Raw genomic sequence first — 23,157 nt, 5'->3', positions numbered from 1 at the left:
TTCACCATTATCAAAGTTATGAATTTGTTTTTTTGTAGTTCACTAGAAGTGTGGCAAATTTTGGCAAGTTATTTCTATATAAGTTCCACATTTCCATTACTCATCATGTTTAAACCTTATCCAGAAGAGAAGATGACGGCAAAAGTGTTGTCAATAATGGAGAAATACAAGGAACCTAGCTCAAATATAATGACAGCTGCCAATCTAACTTTCTTAGGCGATGATGGCGAAACCAAGAGCACTGACATGATGGGATTGAACTTGAAGGGGCACTTTCCCAACGCGATGATAAATGCATGTTAAGAAACCTTGTGCTAAACGGATGCATTAAATATTTAAATGCAATATGTATCTATGACACTTGTCAATGCAGGAGCTTGATGAGATCTGCTATGATTGTGATTGGATAGCCCCTAGATACACAGTAGTACCTTCACTAGCAGATGGTATGTGTAAGTACATTTACTCTTATCTCTTTAATTGTCCAAATGGACAAGCATTGGGTTCATGGACCATATAGGCACAGTAATAAAGAATTTCATAAAAATGGGTCTGGTGCCACGTACTTCCTGATTAGCGTTAATTGAATCCAATCCCTATAGTATCCCCTTAGTATCATGCATTGAACTGTTAGCGTACATTGTGTACTATGCTTAGCATGCTTGGGCAAAAGAATTTTCAAGTGGTCAGCTCTATAAACCACTTTCGAGATGAGCATCACTGGCGATCGTCATCCGACCGCACATGATGCGAGGTGGTCTGCACCTGCCAATATGATACTGGAGCTTGGGAAGAAGGCAGAGCAAAAAGGACAAAATGATAACTCATGCAAAGTTGGTAGCTGGGAACTACTAGGCCTTTGGGGCCAATATTCGTAAAGAGTGAAATAAAGCAACATAGCTATTTGTTGTTCTCATGTATGAAAGTTATAATGATTTGTGTAGCATGAGTTTGTACTGTGTTGCGTTGCGCACGTGCGTGCTAACCAGGTGCTCAAACGAATTATTTTTACCATTATTTTATTGAGTTTTCCTTTTTGGGGGGAACTTGTTCAAACTTGCTTTTGGGTGGAATTTCACTAATGTGCATCTGAGTGGGTTAAATTTTCCTAAAATTGTAGCACTTTTTGGAAGGTTGCTTATTATTGCTAATTTAGCAATTGCATTCCTGTTTATCTGATAGGTTTTGCGAGTGAGAAATTTTGGAGCTTCAATTTTAAAATTATCAAAAACCATAGTTTGAAGTTTGAAAAAATCATAGGTTTTTGTACGTATGTTCATATGGATGCATTCCACAAGTGTATAATGTTTGTAGATGAAATATGTTAACATGTGAGCTACACAAAAATAAAATTTTTGTGAATTTTTAATAATGAATAATGCATGTACTATTCACCATTATCAAAGTTATGAATTTGTTTTCTTGTAGTTCACTAGAAGTGTGACAAATTTTGGCAAGTTATTTCTATATGAGTTCCACATTTCCATTATTCATCATGTTTAAACCTTATCCAGAAGAGAAGATGACAGCAAAAGTTTTGTCAATAATGGAGAAATACAAGGAACCTAGCTCAAATATAATGACAGCTGCCAATCTAACTTTCCTAGGCGATGATGGCGAAACCAACAGCACTAACATGATGGGATTGAACTTGAAGGGGCACTTTCCCAACGCGATAAATGCATGTTAAGAAACCTTGTGCTAAACGGATGCATTAAATTTTTAAATGCAATATGTATCTATGGCACTTGTCAATGCAGGAGCTTGATGAGATCTGCTGTGATTGTGATTGAATAGCCCCTAGATACACAGTAGTACCTTCACTAGCAGATGGTATGTGTAAGTGCATTTACTCTTATCTCTTTAATTTTCCAAATGGACAAGCATTGGGTTCATGGACCATATAGGCACAGTAATAAAGAATTTCATAAAAATGGGTCTCGTGCCACGTACTTCCTGATTAGCGTTAATTGAATCCAATCCCTATAGTATCCCCTTAGTCTCATGCATTGAACTGTTGGCGTACATTGTGTACTATGCTTAGCATGCTTGGGCAAATTAATTTTCATGTGGTCAGCTCTATAAAGAACTTTCGAGATGAGCATCACTGGCGATCCTCATACGACCGCACATGATGCCAGGTGGTCTGCACCTGCCAATATGATACTGGAGCTTGGCAAGAAGGCAGAGGAAAAAGGACAAAATGATAACTCATGCAAAGTTGCTAGCTGGGAACTACTAGGCCATTGGGGCCAATATTCGTAAAGAGTGAAATAAAGCAACTTAGCTATTTGTTGTTCTCATGAATGAAATTTATAATGATTTGTGTAGCATGAGTTTGTACTGTGTTGCGTTGTGCACGTGCGTGCTAACCAGGTGCTCAAACGAATTATTTTTACCATTATTTTATTGAGTTTTCCTTTTTGGGGGGAACTTGTTCAAACTTGCTTTTGGGTGGAATTTCACTAATGTGCATCTGAGTGGGTTAAATTTTCCTAAAATTGTAGCACTTTTTGGAAGGTTGCTTATTATTGCTAATTTAGCAATTGCATTCCTGTTTATCTGATAGGTTTTGTGAGTGAGAAATTTTGGAGCTTCAATTTTAAAATTATCAAAAACCATAGTTTGAAGTTTGAAAAAATCATAGGTTTTTGTACGTATGTTCATATGGATGCATTCCACAAGTGTATAATGTTTCTAGATGAAATATGTTAACATGTGAGCAACACAAAAATAAAATTTTTGTGAATTTTCAATAATGAATAATGCATGTACTATTCACCATTATCAAAGTTATGAATTTGTTTTTTTGCAGTTCACTAGAAGTGTGGCAATATTTGGCAAGTTACTTCTATATGAGTTCCACATTTCCATTACTCATCATGTTTAAACCTTATCCAGAAGAGAAGATGACAGCAAAAGTGTTGTTAATAATGGAGAAATACAAGGAACCTAGCTCAAATATAATGACAGTTGCCAATCTAGCTTTCTTAGGCGATGATGGCGAAACCAAGAGCACTAACATGATGGGATTGAACTTGAAGGGGCACTTTCCCAACGCGATAAATGCATGTTAAGAAACCTTGTGCTAAACGGATGCATTAAATTTTTAAATGCAATATGTATCTATGACACTTGTCAATGCAGGAGCTTGATGAGATCTGCTGTGATTGTGATTGGATAGCCCCTAGATACACAGTAGTACCTTCACTAGCAGATGGTATGTGTAAGTGCATTTACTCTTATCTCTTTAATTTTCCAAATGGACAAGCATTGGGTTCATGGACCATATAGTCACAGTAATAAAGAATTTCATAAAAATGGGTCTCGTGCCACGTACTTCCTGATTAGCGTTAATTGAATCCAATCCCTATAGTATCCCCTTAGTATCATGCATTGAACTGTTAGCGTACATTGTGTACTATGCTTAGCATGCTTGGGCAAAAGAATTTTCAAGTGGTGAGCTCTATAAACCACTTTCGAGATGAGCATCACTGGCGATCCTCATCCGACCGAACATGATGCGAGGTGGTCTGCACCTGCCAATATGATACTGGAGCTTGGCAAGAAGGCAGAGGAAAAAGGACAAAATGATAACTCATGCAAAGTTGCTAGCTGGGAACTACTAGGCCTTTGGGGCCAATATTCGTAAAGAGTGAAATAAAGCAACTTAGCTATTTGTTGTTCTGATGTATGAAAGTTATAATGATTTGTGTAGCATGAGTTTGTACAGTGTTGCATTGTGCACGTGCGTGCTAACCAGGTGCTCAAACGAATTATTTTTACCATTATTTTATTGAGTTTTCCTTTTTGGGGGGAACTTGTTCAAACATGCTTTTGGGTGGAATTTCACTAATGTGCATCTGAGTGGATTAAATTTTCCTAAATAAGTAGCACTTTTTGGAAGGTTGCTTATTATTGCTAATTTAGCAATTGCATTCCTGTTTATCTGATAGGTTTTGCGAGTGAGAAATTTTGGAGCTTCAATTTTAAAATTATCAAAAACCATAGTTTGAAGTTTGAAAAAATCATAGGTTTTTGTACGTATGTTCATATGGATGCATTCCACAAGTGTATAATGTTTCTAGATGAAATATGTTAACATGTGAGCAACACAAAAATAAAAATTTTGTCAATTTTCAATAATGAATAATGCATGTACTATTCACCATTATCAAAGTTATGAATTTGTTTTTTTGCAGTTCACTAGAAGTGTGGCAAATTTTGGCAAGTTACTTCTATATGAGTTCCACATTTCCATTACTCATCATGTTTAAACCTTATCCAGAAGAGAAGATGACAGCAAAAGTGTTGTCAATAATGGAGAAATACAAGGAACCTAGCTCAAATATAATGACAGCTGCCAATCTAGCTTTCTTAGGCGATGATGGCGAAACCAAGAGCACTAACATGATGGGATTGAACTTGAAGGGGCACTTTCCCAACGCGATAAATGCATGTTAAGAAACCTTGTGCTAAACGGATGCATTAAATTTTTAAATGCAATATGTATCTATGACACTTGTCAATGCAGGAGCTTGATGAGATCTGCTGTGATTGTGATTGGATAGCCCCTAGATACACAGTAGTACCTTCACTAGCAGATGGTATGTGTAAGTACATTTACTCTTATCTCTTTAATTTTCCAAATGGACAAGCATTGGGTTCATGGACCATATAGTCACAGTAATAAAGAATTTCATAAAAATGGGTCTCGTGCCACGTACTTCCTGATTAGCGTTAATTGAATCCAATCCCTATAGTATCCCCTTAGTATCATGCATTGAACTGTTAGCGTACATTTTGTACTATGCTTAGCATGCTTGGGCAAAAGAATCTTCAAGTGGTCAGCTCTATAAAGCACTTTCGAGATGAGCATCACTGGCGATCCTTATCCGACCGCACATGATGCGAGGTGGTCTGCACCTGCCAATATGATACTGGAGCTTGGCAAGAAGGCAGAGGAAAAAGGACAAAATGATAACTCATGCAAAGTTGCTAGCTGGGAACTACTAGGCCTTTGGGGCCAATATTCGTAAAGAGTGAAATAAAGCAACTTAGCTATTTGTTGTTCTGATGTATGAAAGTTATAATGATTTGTGTAGCATGAGTTTGTACTGTGTTGCGTTGTGCACGTGCGTGCTAACCAGGTGCTCAAACGAATTATTTTTACCATTATTTTATTGAGTTTTCCTTTTTGGGGGGAACTTGTTCAAACCTGCTTTTGGGTGGAATTTCACTAATGTGCATCTGAGTGGGTTAAATTTTCATAAAATTGTAGCACTTTTTGGAAGGTTGCTTATTATTGCTAATTTAGCAATTGCATTCCTGTTTATCTGATAGGTTTTGCGAGTGAGAAATTTGGAGCTTCAATTTTAAAATTATCAAAAACCATAGTTTGAAGTTTGAAAAAATCATAGGTTTTTGTACGTATGTTCATATGGATGCATTCCCCAAGTGTATAATGTTTCTAGATGAAATATGTTAACATCTGAGCTACACAAAAATAAAATTTCTGTGAATTTTTAATAATGAATAATGCATGTACTATTCACCATTATCAAAGTTATGAATTTGTTTTTTGGTAGTTCACTAGAAGTGTGGCAAATTTTGGCAAGTTATTTCTATATGAGTTCCACATTTCCATTACTCATCATGTTTAAACCTTATCCAGAAGAGAAGATGACAGCAAAAGTGTTGTCAATAATGGAGAAATACAAGGAACCTAGCTCAAATATAATGACAGCTGCCAATCTAAATTTCTTACGCGATGATGGCGAAACCAAGAGCACTAACATGATGGGATTGAACTTGAAGGGGCACTTTCCCAACGCGATAAATGCATGTTAAGAAACCTTGTGCTAAACGGATGCATTAAATTTTTAAATGCAATATGTATCTATGACACTTGTCAATCCAGGAGCTTGATGAGATCTGCTGTGATTGTGATTGGATAGCCCCTAGATACACAGTAGTACCTTCACTAGCAGATGGTATGTGTAAGTACATTTACTCTTATCTCTTTAATTTTCCAAATAGACAAGCATTGGGTTCATGGACCATATAGGCACAGTAATAAAGAATTTCATAAAAATGGGTCTGGTGCCACGTACTTCCTGATTAGCGTTAATTGAATCCAATCCCTATAGTATCCACTTAGTATCATGCATTGAACTGTTAGCGTACATTGTGTACTATGCTTAGCATGCTTGGGCAAAAGAATTTTCAAGTGGTCAGCTCTATAAAGCACTTTCGAGATGAGCATCACTGGCGATCCTCATCCGACCGCACATGATGCGAGGTGGTCTGCACCTGCCAATATGATACTGTAGCTTGGCAAGAAGGCAGAGGAAAAAGGACAAAATGATAACTCATGCAAAGTTGCTAGCTGGGAACTACTAGGCCTTTGGGGCCAATATTCGTAAAGAGTGAAATAAAGCAACTTAGCTATTTGTTGTTCTGATGTATGAAAGTTATAATGATTTGTGTAGCATGAGTTTGTACTGTGTTGCGTTGTGCACGTGCGTGCTAACCAGGTGCTCAAACGAATTATTTTTACCATTATTTTATTGAGTTTTCCTTTTTGGGGGGAATTTGTTCAAACCTGCTTTTGGGTGGAATTTCACTAATGTGCATCTGAGTGGGTTAAATTTTCCTAAAATTGTAGCACTTTTTGGAAGGTTCCTTATTATTGCTAATTTAGCAATTGCATTCCTGTTTATCTGATAGGTTTTGCGAGTGAGAAATTTTGGAGCTTCAATTTTAAAATTATCAAAAACCATAGTTTGAAGTTTGAAAAAATCATAGGTTTTTGTACGTATGTTCATATGGATGCATTCCCCAAGTGTATAATGTTTCTAGATGAAATATGTTAACATCTGAGCTACACATAAATAAAATTTCTGTGAATTTTTAATAATGAATAATGCATGTACTATTCACCATTATCAAAGTTATGAATTTGTTTTTTGGTAGTTCACTAGAAGTGTGGCAAATTTTGGCAAGTTATTTCTATATGAGTTCCACATTTCCATTACTCATCATGTTTAAACCTTATCCAGAAGAGAAGATGACAGCAAAAGTGTTGTCAATAATGGAGAAATACAAGGAACCTAGCTCAAATATAATGACAGCTGCCAATCTAACTTTCTTAGGCGATGATGGCGAAACCAAGAGCACTAACATGATGGGATTGAACTTGAAGGGGCACTTTCCCAACGCGATAAATGCATGTTAAGAAACCTTGTGCTAAACGGATGCATTAAATTTTTAAATGCAATATGTATCTATGACACTTGTCAATCCAGGAGCTTGATGAGATCTGCTGTGATTGTGATTGGATAGCCCCTAGATACACAGTAGTACCTTCACTAGCAGATGGTATGTGTAAGTACATTTACTCTTATCTCTTTAATTTTCCAAATGGACAAGCATTGGGTTCATGGACCATATAGGCACAGTAATAAAGAATTTCATAAAAATGGGTCTGGTGCCACGTACTTCCTGATTAGCGTTAATTGAATCCAATCCCTATAGTATCTCCTTAGTATCATGCATTGAACTGTTAGCGTACATTGTGTACTATGCTTAGCATGCTTGGGCAAAAGAATTTTGAAGTGGTGAGATCTATAAACCACTTTCGAGATGAGCATCACTGGCGATCCTCATCCGACCGCACATGATGCGAGGTGGTCTGCACCTGCCAATATGATACTGGAGCTTGGCAAGAAGGCAGAGGAAAAAGTACAAAATGATAACTCATGCAAAGTTGCTAGCTGGGAACTACTAGGCCTTTGGGGCCAATATTCGTAAAGAGTGAAATAAAGCAACTTAGCTATTTGTTGTTCTGATGTATGAAAATTATAATGATTTGTGTAGCATGAGTTTGTACTGTGTTAAGTTGTGCACGTGCGTCCTAACCAGGTGCTCAAACGAATTATTTTTACCATTATTTTATTGAGTTTTAATTTTTGGGGGGAACTTGTTCAAACCTGCTTTTGGGTGGAATTTCACTAATGTGCATCTGAGTGGGTTAAATTTTCCTAAAATTGTAGAACTTTTTGGAAGGTTGCTTATTATTGCTAATTTAGCAATTGCATTCCTGTTTATCTGATAGGTTTTGCGAGTGAGAAATTTTGGAGCTTCAATTTTAAAATTATCAAAAACCATAGTTTGAAGTTTGAAAAAATCATAGGTTTTTGTGCGTATGTTCATATGGATGCATTCCCCAAGTGTATAATGTTTCTAGATGAAATATGTTAACATGTGAGCTACACAAAAATAAAATTTCTGTGAATTTTTTATAATGAATAATGCATGTACTATTCACCATTATCAAAGTTATGAATTTGTTTTTTTGTAGTTCACTAGAAGTGTGGCAAATTTTGGCAAGTTATTTCTATATGAGTTCCACATTTCCATTACTCATCATGTTTAAACCTTATCCAGAAGAGAAGATGACAGCAAAAGTGTTGTCAATAATGGAGAAATACAAGGAACCTAGCTCAAATATAATGACAGCTGCCAATCTAACTTTCTTACGCGATGATGGCGAAACCAAGAGCACTAACATGATGGGATTAAACTTGAAGGGGCACTTTCCCAACGCGATAAATGCATGTTAAGAAACCTTGTGCTAAACGGATGCATTAAATTTTTAAATGCAATATGTATCTATGACACTTGTCAATGCAGGAGCTTGATGAGATCTGCTGTGATTGTGATTGGATAGCCCCTAGATACACAGTAGTACCTTCACTAGCAGATGGTATGTGTAAGTACATTTACTCTTATCTCTTTAATTTTCCAAATGGACAAGCATTGGGTTCATGGACCATATAGGCACAGTAATAAAGAATTTCATAAAAATGGGTCTGGTGCCACGTACTTCCTGATTAGCGTTAATTGAATCCAATCCCTATAGTATCCCCTTAGTATCATGCATTGAACTGTTAGCGTACATTGTGTACTATGCTTAGCATGCTTGGGCAAAAGAATTTTCAAGTGGTCAGCTCTATAAAGCACTTTCGAGATGAGCATCACTGGCGATCCTCATCCGACCGCACATGATGCGAGGTGGTCTGCACCTGCCAATATGATACTGGAGCTTGGCAAGAAGGCAGAGGAAAAAGGACAAAATGATAACTCATGCAAAGTTGCTAGCTGGGAACTAATAGGCCTTTGGGGCCAATATTCGTAAAGAGTGAAATAAAGCAACTTAGCTATTTGTTCTTCTGATGTATGAAAGTTATAATGATTTGTGTAGCATGAGTTTGTACTCTGTTGCGTTGTGCACGTGCGTGCTAACCAGGTGCTCAAACGAATTATTTTACCATTATTTTATTGAGTTTTAATTTTTGGGGGGAACTTGTTCAAACTTGCTTTTGGGTGGAATTTCACTAATGTGCATCTGAGTGGGTTAAATTTTCCTAAAATTGTAGCACTTTTTGGAAGGTTGCTTATTAGTGCTAATTTAGCAATTTCATTCCTGTTTATCTGATAGGTTTTGCGAGTGGGAAATTTTGGAGCTTCAATTTTAAAATTATCAAAAACCATAGTTTGAAGTTTGAACTTGAAGGGGCACTTTCCCAACGCGATAAATGCATGTTAAGAAACCTTGTGCTAAACGGATGCATTAAATTTTTAAATGCAATATGTATCTATGACACTTGTCAATGCAGGAGCTTGATGAGATCTGCTGTGATTGTGATTGGATAGCCCCTAGATACACAGTAGTACCTTCACTAGCAGATGGTATGTGTAGGTACATTTACTCTTATCTCTTTAATTTTCCAAATGGACAAGCATTGGGTTCATGGACCATATAGTCACAGTAATAAAGAATTTCATAAAAATGGGTCTCGTGCCACGTACTTCCTGATTAGCGTTAATTGAATCCAATCCCTATAGTATCCCCTTAGTATCATGCATTGAACTGTTAGCGTACATTGTGTACTACGCTTAGCATGCTTGGGCAAAAGAATTTTCAAGTGGTCAGCTCTATAAAGCACTTTCGAGATGAGCATCACTGGCGATGCTCATCCGACCGCACATGATGCGAGGTGGTCTTCACCTGCCAATATGATACTGGAGCTTGGCAAGAAGGCAGAGGAAAAAGGACAAAATGATAACTCATGCAAAGTTGCTAGCTGGGAACTACTAGGCCTTTGGGGCCAATATTCGTAAAGAGTGAAATAAAGCAACTTAGCTATTTGTTGTTCTCATGTATGAAAGTTATAATGATTTGTGTAGCATGAGTTTGTACTGTGTTGCGTTGTGCACGTGTGTGCTAACCAGGTGCTCAAACGAATTATTTTTACCATTATTTTGTTGAGTTTTCCTTTTTGGGGGGAACTTGTTCAAACTTGCTTTTGGGTGGAATTTCACTAATGTGCATCTGAGTGGGTTAAATTTTCCTAAAATTGTAGCACTTTTTGGAAGGTTGCTTATTATTGCTAATTTAGCAATTGCATTCCTGTTTATCTGATAGGTTTTGCGAGTGAGAAATTTTGGAGCTTCAATTTTAAAATTATCAAAAACCATTGTTTGAAGTTTGAAAAAATCATAGGTTTTTATACGTATGTTCATATGGATGCATTCCACAAGTGTATAATGTTTCTATATGAAATATGTTAACATGTGAGCTACACAAAAATAAAAATTTTGTGAATTTTTAATAGTGAATAATGCATGTAGTATTCACCATTATCAAAGTTATGAATTTGTTTTTTTGTAGTTCACTAGAAGTGTGGCAAATTTTGGCAAGTTATTTCTATATGAGTTCCACATTTCCATTACTCATCATGTTTAAACCTTATCCAGAAGAGAAGATGACAGCAAAAGTGTTGTCAATAATGGAGAAATACAAGGAACCTAGCTCAAATATAATGACAGCTGCCAATCTAACTTTCTTAGGCGATGATGGCGAAACCAAGAGCACTAACATGATGGGATTGAACTTGAAGGGGCACTTTCCCAACGCGATAAATGCATGTTAAGAAACCTTGTGCTAAACGGATGCATTAAATTTTTAAATGCAATATGTATCTATGACACTTGTCAATGCAGGAGCTTGATGAGATCTGCTGTGATTGTGATTGGATAGCCCCTAGATACACAGTAGTACCTTCACTAGCAGATGGTATGTGTAGGTACATTTACTCTTATCTCTTTAATTTTCCAAATGGACAAGCATTGGGTTCATGGACCATATAGTCACAGTAATAAAGAATTTCATAAAAATGGGTCTCGTGCCACGTACTTCCTGATTAGCGTTAATTGAATCCAATCCCTATAGTATCCCCTTAGTATCATGCATTGAACTGTTAGCGTACATTGCGTACTACGCTTAGCATGCTTGGGCAAAAGAATTTTCAAGTGGTCAGCTCTATAAAGCACTTTCGAGATGAGCATCACTGGCGATGCTCATCCGACCGCACATGATGCGAGGTGGTCTTCACCTGCCAATATGATACTGGAGCTTGGCAAGAAGGCAGAGGAAAAAGGACAAAATGATAACTCATGCAAAGTTGCTAGCTGGGAACTACTAGGCCTTTGGGGCCAATATTCGTAAAGAGTGAAATAAAGCAACTTAGCTATTTGTTGTTCTCATGTATGAAAGTTATAATGATTTGTGTAGCATGAGTTTGTACTATGTTGCGTTGTGCACGTGCGTGCTAACCAGGTGCTCAAACGAATTATTTTTACCATTATTTTATTGAGTTTTCCTTTTTGGGGGGAACTTGTTCAAACTTGCTTTTGGGTGGAATTTCACTAATGTGCATCTGAGTGGGTTAAATTTTCCTAAAATTGTAGCACTTTTTGGAAGGTTGCTTATTATTGCTAATTTAGCAATTGCATTCCTGTTTATCTGATAGGTTTTGCGAGTGAGAAATTTTGGAGCTTCAATTTTAAAATTATCAAAAACCATTGTTTGAAGTTTGAAAAAATCATAGGTTTTTATACGTATGTTCATATGGATGCATTCCACAAGTGTATAATGTTTCTATATGAAATATGTTAACATGTGAGCTACACAAAAATAAAAATTTTGTGAATTTTTAATAGTGAATAATGCATGTACTATTCACCATTATCAAAGTTATGAATTTGTTTTTTTGTAGTTCACTAGAAGTGTGGCAAATTTTGGCAAGTTATTTCTATATGAGTTCCACATTTCCATTACTCATCATGTTTAAACCTTATCCAGAAGAGAAGATGACAGCAAAAGTGTTGTCAATAATGGAGAAATACAAGGAACCTAGCTCAAATATAATGACAGCTGCCAATCTAACTTTCTTAGGCGATGATGGCGAAACCAAGAGCACTAACATGATGGGATTGAACTTGAAGGGGCACTTTCCCAACGCGATAAATGCATGTTAAGAAACCTTGTGCTAAACGGATGCATTAAATTTTTAAATGCAATATGTATCTATGACACTTGTCAATGCAGGAGCTTGATGAGATCTGCTGTGATTGTGATTGGATAGCCCCTAGATACACAGTAGTACCTTCACTAGCAGATGGTATGTGTAGGTACATTTACTCTTATCTCTTTAATTTTCCAAATGGACAAGCATTGGGTTCATGGACCATATAGTCACAGTAATAAAGAATTTCATAAAAATGGGTCTCGTGCCACGTACTTCCTGATTAGCGTTAATTGAATCCAATCCCTATAGTATCCCCTTAGTATCATGCATTGAACTGTTAGCGTACATTGCGTACTACGCTTAGCATGCTTGGGCAAAAGAATTTTCAAGTGGTCAGCTCTATAAAGCACTTTCGAGATGAGCATCACTGGCGATGCTCATCCGACCGCACATGATGCGAGGTGGTCTTCACCTGCCAATATGATACTGGAGCTTGGCAAGAAGGCAGAGGAAAAAGGACAAAATGATAACTCATGCAAAGTTGCTAGCTGGGAACTACTAGGCCTTTGGGGCCAATATTCGTAAAGAGTGAAATAAAGCAACTTAGCTATTTGTTGTTCTCATGTATGAAAGTTATAATGATTTGTGTAGCATGAGTTTGTACTCTGTTGCGTTGTGCACGTGCGTGCTAACCAGGTGCTCAAACGAATTATTTTTACCATTATTTTATTGAGTTTTCCTTTTTGGGGGGAACTTGTTCAAACTTGCTTTTGGGTGGAATTTCACTAATGTGCATCTGAGTGGGTTAAATTTTCCTAAAATTGTAGCACTTTTTGGAAGGTTGCTTATTATTGCTAATTTAGCAATTGCATTCCTGTTTATCTGATAGGTTTTGCGAGTGAGAAATTTTGGAGCTTCAATTTTAAAATTATCAAAAACCATAGTTTGAAGTTTGAAAAAATCATAGGTTTTTGTACGTATGTTCATATGGATGCATTCCACAAGTGTATAATGTTTCTAGATGAAATATGTTAACGTGTGAGCTACACAAAAATAAAATTTTTGTGAATTTTTAATAATCAATAATGCATGTACTATTCACCATTATCAAAGTTATGAATTTGTTTTTTTGTAGTTCACTAGAAGTGTGGCAAATTTTGGCAAGTTATTTCTATATGAGTTCCACATTTCCATTACTCATCATGTTTAAACCTTATCCAGAAGAGAAGATGACAGCAAAAGTGTTGTCAATAATGGAGAAATACAAGGAACCTAGCTCAAATATAATGACAGCTGCCAATCTAACTTTCTTAGGCGATGATGGCGAAACCAAGAGCACTAACATGATGGGATTGAAGTTGAAGGGGCACTTTCCCAAGGAGATAAATGCATGTTAAGAAACCTTGTGCTAAACGGATGCATTAAATTTTTAAATGCAATATGTATCTATGACACTTGTCAATGCAGGAGCTTGATGAGATCTGCTGTGATTGTGATTGGATAGCCCCTAGATACACAGTAGTACCTTCACTAGCAGATGGTATGTGTAAGTACATTTACTCTTATCTCTTTAATTTTCCAAATGGACAAGCATTGGGTTCATGGACCATATAGTCACAGTAATAAAGAATTTCATAAAAATGCGTCTCGTGCCACGTACTTCCTGATCAGCGTTAATTGAATCCAATCCCTATAGTATCCCCTTAGTATCATGCATTGAACTGTTAGCGTACATTGTGTACTATGATTAGCATGCTTGGGCAAAAGAATTTTCAAGTGGTCAGCTCTATAAAGCACTTTCGAGATGAGCATCACTGGCGATGCTCATCCGACCGCACATGATGCGAGGTGGTCTTCACCTGCCAATATGATACTGGAGCTTGGCAAGAAGGCAGAGGAAAAAGGACAAAATGATAACTCATGCAAAGTTGCTAGCTGGGAACTACTAGGCCTTTGGGGCCAATATTCGTAAAGAGTGAAATAAAGCAACTTAGCTATTTGTTGTTCTCATGTATGAAAGTTATAATGATTTGTGTAGCATGAGTTTGTACTGTGTTGCGTTGTGCACGTGCGTGCTAACCAGGTGCTCAAACGAATTATTTTTACCATTATTTTATTGAGTTTTCCTTTTTGGGGGGAACTTGTTCAAACTTGCTTTTGGGTGGAATTTCACTAATGTGCATCTGAGTGGGTTAAATTTTCCTAAAATTGTAGCACTTTTTGGAAGGTTGCTTGTTATTGCTAATTTAGCAATTGCATTCCTGTTTATCTGATAGGTTTTGCGAGTGAGAAATTTTGGAGCTTCAATTTTAAAATTATCAAAAACCATAGTTTGAAGTTTGAAAAAATCATAGGTTTTTGTACGTATGTTCATATGGATGCATTCCACAAGTGTATAATGTTTCTAGATGAAATATGTTAACATGTGAGCTACACTAAAATGAAAATTTTGTGAATTTTTAATAATGAACAATGCATGTACTGTTCACCATTATCAAAGTTATGAATTTGTTTTTTTGTAGTTCACTAGAAGTGTGGCAAATTTTGGCAAGTTATTTCTATATGAGTTCCACATTTCCATTACTCATCATGTTTAAACCTTATCCAGAAGAGAAGATGACAGCAAAAGTGTTGTCAATAATGGAGAAATACAAGGAACCTAGCTCAAATATAATGAAAGCTGCCAATCTAACTTTCTTAGGCGATGATGGCGAAACCAAGAGCACTAACATGATGGGATTGAACTTGAAGGGGGCACTTTTCCAACGCGATAAATGCATGGTAAGAAACCTTGTGCTAAACGGATGCATTAAATTTTTAAATGCAATATGTATCTTTGACACTTGGCAATGCAGGAGCCTGATGAGATCTGCTGTGATTGTGATTGGATAGCCCCTAGATACACAGTAGTACCTTCACTAGCAGATGGTATGTGTAAGTACATTTACTCTTATCTCTTTAATTTTCCAAATGGACAAGCATTGGGTTCATGGACCATATAGTCACAGTAATAAAGAATTTCATAAAAATGGGTCTCGTGCCACGTACTTCCTGATTAGCGTTAATTGAATCCAATCCCTATACTATCCCCTTAGTATCATGCATTGAACTGTTAGCGTACATTGTGTACTATGCTTAGCATGCTTGGGCAAAAGAATTTTCAAGTGGTCAGCTCTATAAAGAACTTTCGAGATGAGCATCACTGGCGATGCTCATCCGACCGCACATGATGCGAGGTGGTCTTCACCTGCCAATATGATACTGGAGCTTGGCAAGAAGGCAGTGGAAAAAGGACAAAATGATAACTCATGCAAAGTTGCTAGCTGGGAACTACTAGGCCTTTGGGGCCAATATTCGTAAAGAGTGAAATAAAGCAACTTAGCTATTTGTTGTTCTCATGTATGAAAGTTATAATGATTTGTGTAGCATGAGTTTGTACTGTGTTGCGTTGTGCACGTGCGTGCTAACCAGGTGCTCAAACGAATTATTTTTACCATTATTTTATTGAGTTTTCCGTTTTGGGGGGAACTTGTTCAAACTTGCTTTTGGGTGGAATTTCACTAATGTGCATCTGAGTGGGTTAAATTTTCCTAAAATTGTAGCACTTTTTGGAAGGTTGCTTATTATTGCTAATTTAGCAATTGCATTCCTGTTTATCTGATAGGTTTTGCGAGTGAGAAATTTTGGAGCTTCAATTTTAAAATTATCAAAAACCATACTTTGAAGTTTGAAAAAATCATAGGTTTTTATACGTATGTTCATATGGATGCATTCCACAAGTGTATAATGTTTCTAGATGAAATATGTTAACATGTGACCTACACAAAAATAAAAATTTTGTGAATTTTTAATAATGAACAATGCATGTACTGTTCACCATTATCAAAGTTATGAATTTGTTTTTTTGTAGTTCACTAGAAGTGTGGAAAATTTTGGCAAGTTATTTCTATATGAGTTCCACATTTCCATTACTCATCATGTTTAAACCTTATCCAGAAGAGAAGATGACAGCAAAAGTGTTGTCAATAATGGAGAAATACAAGGAACCTAGCTCAAATATAATGACAGCTGCCAATCTAACTTTCTTAGGCGATGATGGCGAAACCAAGAGCACTAACATGATGGGATTGAACTTGAAGGGGCACTTTCCCAACGCGATAAATGCATGTTAAGAAACCTTGTGCCAAACGGATGCATTAAATTTTTAAATGCAATATGTATCTATGACACTTGTCAATGCAGGAGCTTGATGAGATCTGCTGTGATTGTGATTGGATAGCCCCTAGATACACAGTAGTACCTTCACTAGCAGATGGTATGTGTAAGTACATTTACTCTTATCTCTATAATTTTCCAAATGGACAAGCATTGGGTTCATGGACCATATAGGCACAGTAATAAAGAATTTCATAAAAATGGGTCTTGTGCCACGTACTTCCTGATTAGCGTTAATTGAATCAAATCCCTATAGTATCCCCTTAGTATCATGCATTGAACTGTTAGCGTACATTGTGTACTATGCTTAGCATGCTTGGGCAAAAGAATTTTCAAGTGGTCAACTCTATAAACCACTTTCGATATGAGCATCACTGGCGATCCTCATCCGACCGCACATGATGCGAGGTGGTCTGCACCTGCCAATATGATACTGGAGCTTGGCAAGAAGGCAGAGGAAAAAGTACAAAATGATAACTCATGCAAAGTTGCTAGCTGGGAACTACTAGGACTTTGGGGCCAATATTCGTAAAGAGTGAAATAAAGCAACTTAGCTATTTGTTGTTCTGATGTATGAAAGTTATAATGATTTGTGTAGCATGAGTTTGAACTGTGTTGCGTTGTGCACGTGCGTGCTAACCAGGTGCTCAAACGAATTATTTTTACCATTATTTTATTGAGTTTTCCTTTTTGGGGGGAACTTGTTCAAACCTGCTTTTGGGTGGAATTTCACTAATGTGCATCTGAGTGGGTTAAATTTTCCTAAAATTGTAGCACTTTTTGGAAGGTTGCTTATTATTGCTAATTTAGCAATTGCATTCCTGTTTATCTGATAGGTTTTGCGATTGAGAAATTTTGGAGCTTCAATTTTAAAATTATCAAAAACCATAGTTCGAAGTTTGAAAAAATCATAGGTTTTTGTACGTATGTTCATATGGATGCATTCCACAAGTGTATAATGTTTCTAGATGAAATATGTTAACATGTGAGCTACACAAAAATAAAATTTTTGTGAATTTTTAATAATGAGTAATGCATGTACTATTCACCATTATCAAAGTTATGAATTTGTTTTTTTGTAGTTCACTAGAAGTGTGGAAAATTTTGGCAAGTTATTTCTATATGAGTTCCACATTTCCATTACTCATCATGTTTAAACCTTATCCAGAAGAGAAGATGACAGCAGAAGTGTTGTCAATAATGGAGAAATACAAGGAACCTAGCTCAAATATAATGACAGCTGCCAATCTAACTTTCTTAGGCGATGATGGCGAAACCAAGAGCACTAACATGATGGGATTGAACTTGAAGGGGCACTTTCCCAACGCGATAAATGCATGTTAAGAAACCTTGTGCTAAACGGATGCATTAAATTTTTAAATGCAATATGTATCTATGACACTTGTCACTGCAGGAGCTTGATGAGATCTGCTGTGATTGTGATTGGATAGCCCCTAGATACACAGTAGTACCTTCACTAGCAGATGGTATGTGTAAGTACATTTACTCTTATCTCTTTAATTTTCCAAATGGACAAGCATTGGGTTCATGGACCATATAGTCACAGTAATAAAGAATTTCATAAAAATGGGTCTCGTGCCACGTACTTCCTTATTAGCGTTAATTGAATCCAATCCCTATAGTATCCCCTTAGTATCATGCATTGAACTGTTAGCGTACATTGTGTACTATGCTTAGCATGCTTGGGCAAAAGAATTTTCAAGTGGTCAGCTCTATAAAGCACTTTCGAGATGAGCATCACTGGCGATGCTCATCCGACCGCACATGATGCGAGGTGGTCTTCACCTGCCAATATGATACTGGAGCTTGGCAAGAAGGCAGAGGAAAAAGGACAAAATGATAACTCATGCAAAGTTGCTAGCTGGGAACTACTAGGCCTTTGGGGCCAATATTCGTAAAGAGTGAAATAAAGCAACTTAGCTATTTGTTGTTCTGATGTATGAAAGTTATAATGATTTGTGTAGCATGAGTTTGTACTGTGTTGCGTTGTGCACGTGCGTTCTAACCAGGTGCTCAAACGAATTATTTTTACCATTATTTTATTGAGTTTTCCTTTTTGGGGGGAACTTGTTCAAACTTGCTTTTGGGTGGAATTTCACTAATGTGCATCTGAGTGGGTTAAATTTTCCTAAAATTGTAGCACTTTTTGGAAGGTTGCTTATTATTGCTAATTTAGCAATTGCATTCCTGTTTATCTGATAGGTTTTCCGAGTGAGAAATTTTGGAGCTTCAATTTTAAAATTATCAAAAACCATAGTTTGAAGTTTGAAAAAATCATAGGTTTTTGTACGTATGTTCATATGGATGCATTCCACAAGTGTATAATGTTTCTAGATGAAATATGTTAACATGTGAGCTACACAAAAATAAAAATTTTGTGAATTTTTAATAGTGAACAATGCATGTACTGTTCACCATTATCAAAGTTATGAATTTGTTTTTTTGTAGTTCACTAGAAGTGTGGCAAATTTTGGCAAGTTATTTCTATATGAGTTCCACATTTCCATTACTCATCATGTTTAAACCTTATCCAGAAGAGAAGATAACAGCAAAAGTGTTGTCAATAATGGAGAAATACAAGGAACCTAGCTCAAATATAATGACAGCTGCCAATCTAACTTTCTTAGGTGATGATGGCGAAACCAAGAGCACTAACATGATGGGATTGAACTTGAAGGGGCACTTTCCCAACGCGATAAATGCATGTTAAGAAACCTTGTGCTAAACGGATGCATTAAATTTTTAAATGCAATATGTATCTATGACACTTGTCACTGCAGGAGCTTGATGAGATCTGTTGTGATTGTGATTGGATAGCCCCTAGATACACAGTAGTACCTTCACTAGCAGATGGTATGTGTAAGTACATTTACTCTTATCTCTTTAATTTTCCAAATGGACAAGCATTGGGTTCATGGACCATATAGTCACAGTAATAAAGAATTTCATAAAAATGGGTCTCGTGCCACGTACTTCCTGATTAGCGTTAATTGAATCCAATCCCTATAGTATCCCCTTAGTATCATGCATTGAACTGTTAGCGTACATTGTGTACTATGCTTAGCATGCTTGGGCAAAAGAATTTTCAAGTGGTCAGCTCTATAAAGCACTTTCGAGATGAGCATCACTGGCGATGCTCATCCGACCGCACATGATGCGAGGTGGTCTTCACCTGCCAATATGATACTGGAGCTTGGCAAGAAGGCAGAGGAAAAAGGACAAAATGATAACTCATGCAAAGTTGCTAGCTGGGAACTTGTGACGCCCCCGATTTGACCGTACACTAATCATGCACGCAAATGTGTACGATCACGATCAGGGACTCACGGGAAGATATCACAACACAACTCTAAAACATAAATAAGTCATACAAGCATTATAATACAAGCCAGGGGCCTCAAGGGCTCGAATACAAGTGCTCGATCATAGACGAGTCAGCGGAAGCAACAATATCTGAGTACAGACATAAGTTAAACAAGTTTTGCCTTAAGAAGGCTAGCACAAAAGCAGCAACGATCGAAGAGGCAAGGCCTCCTGCCTGGACCTCCTAACTACTCCTGGTCGTCGTCAGCGGCCTGCACGTAGTAGTAGGCACCTCCAGTGCCGTGGGAGTCGTCGTCGACGGTGGCGTCTGGCTCCTGGACTCCAACATCTGGTTGCGACAACCAGATAGAAAGGAAAGGGGGAAAAAGAGGGAGAGAAGCAACCGTGAGTACTCATCCAAAGTACTCGCAAGCAAGGAGCTACACTACATATGCATGGGTATATGTGTAAAGGGGCATATCAGTGGACTGAACTGCAGAATGCCAGAATTAAAAGGGGGATAGCTAGTCCTGTCGAAGACTACGCTTCTGGTCATCTCCATCTTGCAGCATGTAGAAGAGAGTAGATTGAAGTCCTCCAAGTAGCATCGCATAGCATAATCCTACCCGGCGATCCCCTCCTCGTCACCCTGTTAGAGAGCGATCACCGGGTTGTATCTGGCACTTGGAAGGGTGTATTTTATTCAGTATCCAGTTCTAGTTGTCATAAGCTCAAGGTACAACTCCGGGTCGTCCTTTTACCGAGGGACACGGCTATTCGAATAGATAAACTTCCCTGCAGGGGTGCACCACATAACCCAACACGCTCGATCCCAATTGGCCGGACACACTTTCCTGGGTCATGCCCGGCCTCGTAAGATCAACACGTCACAGCCCCACCTAGGCTCAACAGAGAGGTCAGCACGCCGGTCTAAACCTATGCGCGCAGGGGTCTGGGCCCATCGCCCTATGCACACCTGCACGTTGCGAACGCGGCCGCGAGCAGACCTAGCAATCCACACGATCACGGCGGTTACGTCAAAGCGGTCCAACACGGCGCGCGCCACTCAGTCGCTGACGTCAAAAGAGCTTCGGCTGATACCACGACATCGGGATACCCATAACTACTCCCACGTAGATGGTTAGTGCGTATAGACCAAATGGCCAGACTCAGATCAAATACCAAGATCTCGTTAAGCGTGTTAAGTATCCGCGAATGCCGACTAAGGCCAGGCCCACCTCTTACCTAGGCGGTCTCAACCTGCCCTGTCGCTCCGCCACAAAGATCCACTTGCGGGTACTCCTACGAGCCGACCCGACTTTAGTCATCACATGTGTCATGTATATAGTATATAAGTATATACCCGCGATCACCGCCCAGGTGATCACGGCCCGATAGCGTAGCACAGCAGACGGACAAGAATGTAGGGCCACTGATGGAAATCTAGCATCCTATACTAAGCATGTAGGATTGCAGGTAAAGGTATCAACAGTAGTAGCAAGGATAGGCTATGCATCAGAATAGGATATCGAAAAGCAGTAACATGCTACACTACTCTAATGCAAGCAGTATAGAGGAGAGTAGGCGATATCTGGTGATCAAGGGGGGGGCTTGCCTGATTGCTCTGTCAAGTAGGAGGGGTCGTCGACTCCGTAGTCAAACTGGGCAGCAGAAGTGTCGGTCTCGTAGTCTACCGGAGAGAAGAGGGGGAAGAAACAGTAAATACAATGCAAACATAAGCATGACGATGCGTGACATGACAGTGAGCGGTGCTAGGGGTGCCCTAACGCGACAGTAGGTGGTACCGGTGAAGGGGGGGAACATCCGGGAGGTATTCCCGATGTTTCACGTTTTCGGACAGACGGACCGGAGGGGGAAATTTGCTAGTTCGATAGGTTAGGGAGGTGTGGTGGACGAACGGACCGTGTATTTGGATTCGTCTCGTCGTTCTGAGCAACTTTCATATAGAAAACATTTTCATCCGAGTTATGGTTTAAAAGATACGAATTTTCAAAGTTTATTTGAATTTCTGGAATTATTTAATTAACAGAAAAAGGGATATGACGTCAGCATGACGTATGAGTGACGTCAGCGGTCAACAGTCCGGGTTGACTGGTCAAACTGACAAGGGGGACCCACCTGTCATAGACAGTGGGTTAACAGAGGATTAAACTAATTAGTTTTTTAGTTAATTAACTACTGGGCCCACCTGTCAGTGAGAGATTAATTAAACTAATTATTTTTATTTATAAAACATTTTCTTTTTCTTTTTCTTTTTTTTTAATTTTTGCGGCGGGGCCCGCATGTCAGTGACTGGGCCTGCCCAGTCAGCAGTTGACTGGGTCAACCCAGTCAACTGGGCCCGTGGGGGCCACTGGCAGTGACCCAGGGGTGGCCCCAGGTGTGCCACGTCGGCGGCCGGCGCCGGAGTATCGCCGGCGACCAAAACGCACGGCGGCGCGCGCGGGAGGGGCGCGGGTTTCACCCACTGTGGGTTTGCGGGGGCGGGGCTGGGCGCGTTCGACGCGGCTCGACGTCGCGCGTCCAACGGCGGTGGTCGGAGGGGCTGGAACGGACGGGGTTGACCGCTACGGGCTCGCCGGCGGCGAGGAGCTACGGGTGCCCGACGGAAGCTACGCTAGAGCGCGCGAATGGCCGAACTAGCTAGCTAGGCGGGTGCGGCATGGTGCGGTCGGGCTAGCGGGCCAACGCCCGTGACCACTTGGTCACCGGAGACACGCCGGCGGCGAGCTCCGCGGCGTGGCGTTCGGGCGCGCGCGGGGAAGAAGCTAGGGAGCGCGGGCGAGCTAGCGGAGAGGGGGAGGAGGTAGAGGAGCTCACAGCGGAGCCGTAGGGAGTGGCAGCGAGCTCGGGGAGGGCGCGGGGTAGCCGGAGTCGGCGACGATCGACGGCGGCCGTGCGGGGAAGACGAGCTCGGGGAGGTCGATGTAGTGGCGCTCGGCTCGTTCCCGATGGCGCAGTCGGCGTAGTCGACGGCGGGGAGTCGTTCGGGCACGTCGTCGGGGCGATCTGGGCACGGTGGCCGCGGGAACTACGGTGAACGGCGGCGAGCGCGCTCGGGCAGAGCGGAACGGAGGGGAGAGGGAGGGGGATCTTGCGGGGGAGAAGGCGCAGAGGCCGAGGGAGAGCGGGGGCGAGTGGGAGAGAGGCCCGAGGGAGCGGGGGGGCTGGCGCCCTTATCCTCTCGCGGGGTTCACCGCCGGCGAGGGGGTTCGGCGGCGAC

This window comes from Aegilops tauschii, chromosome 5 (genome assembly GCF_002575655.3).
Source record: "Aegilops tauschii subsp. strangulata cultivar AL8/78 chromosome 5, Aet v6.0, whole genome shotgun sequence".
NCBI classification, from domain to species: domain Eukaryota; kingdom Viridiplantae; phylum Streptophyta; class Magnoliopsida; order Poales; family Poaceae; genus Aegilops; species Aegilops tauschii.
The sequence above is the reverse complement of the archived record's forward strand: the minus strand, read 5'-3'. Positions refer to the sequence as shown.